Consider the following 7,716-nt stretch of genomic DNA (forward strand, 5'->3'; position numbering starts at 1 on the left):
AATAAAAACACCTGTTGGTATATAAGCATAGTACAACTGAACAAACTCCTTCCAAATGATCCTACAGTCGGCTCAACAGCTCCCTCAGTAGATTACAGTATCACACGGAACTTATTGGCTGTTATTATAAGGCTTGTATGATATCCTACCAATTAAACCATGAAGGGAATTATGTAATACAATCATATCTTTATTACAACACCACAATAGACAATGGTGAAGATTATTTATTGCACTACTGTGTGCAAAAGAAAAAGTCACGTTACTAAGCACCTCCTTCCTGTTTTGCCCTCTTTCTTTTGAACATTAAACTTCAATAATTATTATGCATACTGTATATTCCAACAACAGCAACTCTGAAAGCTTGACGTCGGTGTGATCTGGACGAACAGCGCCCTCTGTCTGTTCTGTGCGGAACAGCAATCAAGCAGAAATCTGAGCTGTAGATCATCAGCCAACTTTGCATCCAAATTTAGCACACATTTAAAATAAATAAAACATAATTCATAGAGAGGGAGCACATTCAGTGTCGGAGGTTTCAGTAGGATATAAAAAGCAACATGAATTCAAAGCGCATGAGACGATGCATTTCCTACTTCTAACCATTTGTGTTAATATGAATGTAGAATAACACCAAACTGTGTTTTCTTTTTTCCAGCCAGTTGTGTAAAAAGTCACATTGTTGAGATAAAACATATTTCTACATAATACTTTTATTCATGATATCTGAGTTTGTAAAAGTGACTGTGTTATAACTAAGCTGCACTGTGATGCGATACAACTTTTACATCTGTAGGTCCTTTGTGTAATACTTAAATATGAATCTTGACAATATTTTAGGCTTAGGCTTTCACTTTGGGTGTGAAAAAGACATCATTAAAAGCAGTAAGAAGGTTTCCTTACATAAAGAAAGTTATACTTAGAAGAAACAGATCTGTATATGTAGTGTACACATATATATTTCGGTTGCATCTGTAAAGGAAAGATTATCACTAAGACTTATTAAGCGCTACTCTGTGTGATAAACTATTTCTATGACTTGAGGGAGAGACCCTCTGTCTGTCTCCACTGAACTGTCTGTCTTCCTCCCTGTCTGCCTTAGGGCATGATGAAACCTCTTGCTCTTGCATATGAACGACTGTTTGCATCTCAAAATATTTGAATGGATCTTTTGTTGTTATGCATATAAAGACCCTGCTAATGTTTTGAATGTTTTGTCTCGCCGTCCAGTCGACACAGGACATCCTTGAGATTGCTGCGGCCTGATCTCTATCAACAGATTCAGCTGAAATGAAGCGCTCCAACACGGGTTGAGTGTGTGTACTTGAAAGCGTGTATTAATTATTGGATGGGTTCTCATCTTTTCTCACAAGGCTGGAACGTGCAACAAGCAGTCTGCTTCCATAATGTCAATATTCTGATAAACAGGCGTGAGTGTTGTGGTGCAGAGCGTGGAACCTTGAGGAACGTTTCTCACAGACAGTATCTGTTAAACTGACCTCGCACAACCTGAACTCTTATGGACAGAAGAATTATGAAATGAAGAATATCTACAGAGTATAACGATTTATATTATCATACTTGTCTCCTTCCTGCACTGCATTTTTATAAATATATTTCAATTAAATCTGCTGCCTCACTTTGTATGATCTGTGTCCCTAATTGGCCAAATTAGGGACAATAGTTTTGTACATTTGAAAAACAGAAATATTATACAAAAAATAAACACAACGGAATCAAAATTATATTCAACCCCCAAAAACGTATCATATTATTTTTATTTCAAATACATTGTTGAATTTTTCAAAGTTCAAGACCAAAACTGGAATTTTTCAGGTTTAAATCTTTTTTTCAAATGAAACAAACTATTGGCCCTAATTTGGCTTCATACTCCGACCGCTCGCTCACTTTAGGCTTTTGTTTAAAAAAAAAATAATTTGACTATTAACCCTTTAAGCCCTAGCCCTAACCCTAATAACCCTAACCCCTAATCCTATGTATTGTTTGAGTTGTGTTTATAGGTTGTACATCGGGATTATATATTATTGTAGCCCTGATTTTTATGTTTAATTTGATACCTAACATGTTTGTTTTTTGGGGGGGAGGGATTTATACCATGATTTTTTCTTGATTTTCCTGATATGAAAGGGTCCCCCAATTGGGGGACGCTAGGGCTCTATTTTGTCAAATTACAATAAAACGTCATCACAGGTCACACTGAGTTGTGTGGTGTTTCATAAACTGTTGTCTGTATATTCTTATGATCAGATTATAATCTGCAAATAAACCATAAAAACATAAAGGGACATGACACACACATATGACACACATTGTTAGTGTGAGAACATATTTAATTCACATATTTGAAACTGAACAGAGAGACAGTTTAGTAGCTTTGTACTCTCTGTAAAAAATACCTTGGTTTCACTTTCATATTCCTGCTTTCATTTCTATTCCAACCTCGTTAATAAAGTAACACTTTGAACCGGGTTGTTAAACCTTTTGAAAACCGTAGACCCCCATGGAGGCCTGTGCCTCTTTTTCCCGTGTTCATATAGTTCAAGTAGTCGTATGAGTTCTAATAAATGTATGTTTTAAAAAAAAACACTTTTATAATTTTGATCATAACTATGAACATCCAGAATGATATGAGCAGGATTCCCCAAAAATGCCTCCTCGAGCGGCCCAGAGTTTTTCCAACTCCATGGTTCAGGGCCTTGACAACATCCCACCTACTAATAACACACCGTTTTGGAAAGATTAGGACCTAAGGAATCCGGATCTGAAGAGCCAAAAGAGCCTTGATGTGGAAGGAATTAAAATCACTGTTGTTGGAGGAAAGGTATCACACTCTTTTTCATTGTTTTTGTGTCCCTGGGAATTAGCATATTAACATGTGTCTGAATCTATAATAACACATTTCAATGTGTTTGTTTGCAGAAGACTGTTTCCAAGCAGGAACAAAAGCCTCTGATGTAAGCAATGTTTCACACACCATCTTTAAGAAGAGGGAGTTTTATCTTCTGTCAAAATATTACCATAAATATCCTGTTTTCTAAAGAAAAAGTTTTTGGTGAAGAAAAAAAAAGGAAATCAACCTGTGAAAATATAAAATCAATAAAACCGTCCAGCGTCTCCACGCCTCAAAACCTTCTCCCAGCATCACCCCGATCCAAGTCCACCACTCCAGAAAATCAGCCCGATGTAGAAAAATCCAAACCAAAAGACTGAACCCACGGTTCACAGCCAAGGTCGTTGAAAAAGCACATGGCAGAACTTGACATAGCAAATTATACCTGGGGGGGTGTGTTTGGGCTTTTGGGCCACAGCCAAAATATTTCACATTAATATAATTCATGAGCTCATACAACCACGGAGTCTTTTGTGGCAAACGTACCTCAACCATCCTTCGCAAACATTGCTTCCATCGTTGACCTTAACGACTTTTCAGACGCTCTTAGCGACCTTATTTCTAAAAAGCGACAAATCCAGCGAGTTATTCAAACCGTTAGGAAGAAAGTGAGAAATGTGTGTGGACACGAGATGTTATATAAAGACATAAATACAAATGATCTAAAGACATGTGATATAAAGACATAAATACACATGATCTAAAGAAACCAGATTATCATAGTTTATAAAAATGTAGTGCATGGAGGAAACATACATTTCATATATATATATATATATATATATATATACACATACATTGGACCTGTTCACCTGTTAAATTATCCTTCAGATTATTTCAGCAACGTGGTCTTGTATAATTACAATATAGTAAACCCACAATGCTTTGCAAGGTTCAAATCAAAATGTCCTGTGAAATAGCCTTACTTCTTAAAAACATAACACGGGTTATCATCATAACGCCAAAGTAGACGTATAGGAGGATGAAGTGTGAGTCTGAAAAGCGAGGTCAGATAAAGGTGAGATGCCAAAGCGAGAGGCCGCTCTGGTGCACTCCCTCAACAATTGCGGAATGAGACCACCCAAGATACAGAAAGGAGGGGCGAGTCGCAAGTTCTTGTGGTTGGTGGCAGGAACTAAGTCCGGCATCAAGAAGCACAGTAAAAAAACCTATACAATTAAATCTCCTGAAAATTCTGGAAATAGCTTGTAAAATACAAGAGATAAGAGAGGAGCATCCGGAGAAGGAGGAGAGTTCACAGTCTTTCTCACACAGATAAAGTGAGTCAGGGAGGGAAACCGTTGCCACAAATCTTGAGACAAGGTCAGAAGAAGAAGGCCGTCTTCGGATTGTTCTCAGAATGGAATGTAGCAGATTTCACAAAGAAATAATGAAGTTAGCTCAGTTTCCCCTTGAACATCTGTTGTGTCTATAACAAGGGAATCAAACCCAGAAACCATCCGGCCTATCCTGTGTCCGTGTCGACTGAGACTCGATCCAAAGTACTGACTATTATGGGTTCAAATCGTATTCATTAAAAGATGATAATCAAAAAACCGACTCAGACTGAAGAGCTCGTCCAGTTTAACTCTCATCAAAGCTTCTGTAGCTGAAGTCAAATAAAATAATGATGGCTGAGGCTGCAGTACAACACCAGAGAGAACATTAAATATGTCAGTTTGATCACTTTACAGCAGTTTGATCACTTTACAGCAGTTTCCAGCAACAGCAATGTAACTCAGATAGGTACCTTCCTAGCCAAAAAGGACTTTTCGAACGCAGCCTTTGTCTCACTCTTCTGCAGGCTGGAACTTGCTTTAGAAGGCTTTTTAATCAACTCCTTCTTTTCTGTGGGGGATGAGGATGAGGAAGATGAAGCCGAGGTGGTCTTTCCTCTATTGGAAGAGGAGGATGACGACGATGATGATGATGAGGAGTTGGCTAGCTTGGCAAGTATGATAGGAGCCAAAGTATTAACCAAAGCCTCCAGGTCAGAATGGTTTGACAGCAAGTGGACAGCTAGTGGGAAGACAGAAAAAGTGTCAGACAGAATAGTGTTTTGGGCGTTGCGATGTCTCACAGAGTCTCTATTGTAAGATGAAAAAATATAGCATTCTTGAACGAAGCAATAAACGCCGCAAAAAAGCACAAATAAGCAAACTTTACACAGTAAACTCTTAAAGGCAACAAAACAATTAAGAGCAAGTATTGCTTGGATATTATATATAAATTCACGAGAAAAAAAAATATTTGCTGGTGGCATACATATCCACAAACCAATTTAATAGAAACAGGTATGTTTGGTAACAAGATAATCCTTAAAAAGAAGATCTTACACGTCCTTACAGTGTTTGTAATTTCTCAAACCTGAATTTTTCAGTAGTTCCTCCGCCAGGCTCTCTTTATTGCTCAACCCTTTTCGTCCAGGGAACGGCCTCTGATCACTCCTACGATGTGGCGATTGTATCTCATCAGTCCGCCTTACAGATGATCGTCTCTCATCAGTCCACCTTTTAGATAATCGTCTCTCATCAGTCCGCCTTGGAGATGATCGTCTCTCATCAGTCCCCCTTGGAGATGATCAACTCTCATCAGTCCTAATTGAAGATGATCGTCTCTCATCAGTCCCCCTTGGAGATGATCGTCTCTCATCAGTCCTAATTGAAGATGATCGTCTCTCATCAGTCCTAATTGAAGATGATCGTCTCTCATCAGTCCTCCTTGGAGATGATCGTCTCTCATCAGTCCACCTCGGAGATGATCGTCTCTCATCAGTCCACCTCGGAGATGATCGTCTCTCATCAGTCCTCCTCGGAGGTGATCGTCTCTCATCAGTCCACCTCGGAGGTGATCGTCTCTCATCAGTCCACCTCGGAGATGATCGTCTCTCATCAGTCCACCTCGAAGATGACCGTCTCTCATCAGTCCACCTTGAAGATGACCGTCTCTCATCAGTCCACCTCGGAGATGATCGTCTCTCATCAGTCCGGCTCTTTGATCGTGACCGATAGCGGGAGGAGGTCGGGCGAGAACTTGACTGGGACCTGATCAAAGTACAGTTGAAATCAATTGTTGTCATTGATGCATATATTTAAAGGTTCTGCAGCAACATATTTGGTAATTTCACAAGCAGGTGGTGAGTGGTATCTCATCAGTTCACCCACCTTATTGCTCATATTAGAAAGTATGCGTATACAGACCTGTGACTGTATCTGGATCTGCACGGCAATCGTGATCGGCTGCTGGGTTTCTCTCGTCTGCCCTCTGAACGATGGTGCCGACGGGGGATGGGTGAGCGGGAACGGGAATGGGAACGGGAATGGGAATGGGAACGGGAACGGGAGCTGGAGCTGGAGCTGCAGCCGGAGCGGCTTCCATGCCGGATTTTCTGACGATACCGGGAAGTCTGTGAAGAGGTTGAGGGCTCAGCATCTTTACCTGCAGCACTGGAGAGAGCAACAGACGAGAAAAGCATGTTGATCGGTATGAAAGGAACAAATTTTCAAATTTCCACAGAGTACTGGATTACAAAACTCACAACAAGTGTTTGAACACTAATGTCAGGCAAAACAACTTTTTAAACAAGAAAAAAGACGGACCTTTTACGGACAAATTTGGAGTTCTCAAGGTGAAGGCTGGAGTTCTTGTGGGAGACCCAGTCCTAGTAGTCAGAGCATAAAACGCAAAGCATTTAGAAAGGCCTAATTTTCCCGACAACGGTTATCACCAATAACATCATCTGCCTGAACTAGACAATTATGTTAGTTTAAGATTATTTTTTTAAGAATACAATTTCTTAAAGGGAGATAAAACAGAGTGCCGACTTCTACTCACCTCTATATGAAGACATTGTCTGTTACACAGATAACAGAAGTGTGGAAAGTTTTTCGGTGAGGCCGCTGCACCGTCATGCGTCATGGCCGCTGTTGGCAGATCCTTGGAGACTGATACCTTTGCCAGGGGCTGCTTGTTGGAGGTTAGCTCTGGGATTGGCTGAGGAGGCCAAGCTGGAGGACTAATGATGGAGGGAGGACCAACTGGGATAAATGGCAGCCGCTGTATGGCACCAGTGATGTTGAGAATGTGAGAAGCAAGGGTATGTGATACTGGCTGCTTTTCCTCATTCTGCTTCTGTTGTTGCTGCATCTGCAATAGTGGTTGCTGCTTTTTAATTACTTCAGCAACTGTTGACTCTTGTGCTTTAGATGTACTCTGATCCACATTGCCACTGGTGCCATTACTGACAATGATTGGCTTAGGAGGCCAAGCTGGAGGACTAATGATGGAGGGAGGACCAACTGGGATAAATGGCAGCCGCTGTATGGCACCAGTGATGTTGAGAATGTGAGAAGCAAGGGTTTGTGATACTGGCTGCTTTTCCTCATTCTGCTTCTGTTGTTGCTGCATCTGCAATAGTGGTTGCTGCTTTTTAATTTCTTCAGCAACTGTTGATTCTTGTGCTTTAGATGTACTCTGATCCACATTGCCACTAGTGCAATTACTGACAATGAGCATCTGCTGCTGCTCTGTCTGTTCCTTTTTCATCTGCTCAGCAACGGTTGACCCTTGTCCGGGGTTTTTACTCAGGTTCTTATTACGACGGGTGTTATTACTGTCAATGACCACAAAGCCAGTTCTCTTGGGATGCAGACCACGGTACAAAGTGGAGGGTGGTTGTGTTTTCAATGTTGACTGGTGATCTGCCTCTGGTTGTTTCAAAGGAACGGGTTTGGAGGCTTCAGACTGGACAACTCTGATGTCTGTCTTTGGCAGAGAGGAAGAGCTGAGGATTGTTTGGGAACTGG

Source organism: Taurulus bubalis (assembly GCF_910589615.1).
Source record: "Taurulus bubalis genome assembly, chromosome: 3".
NCBI classification, from domain to species: Eukaryota; Metazoa; Chordata; class Actinopteri; order Perciformes; family Cottidae; genus Taurulus; species Taurulus bubalis.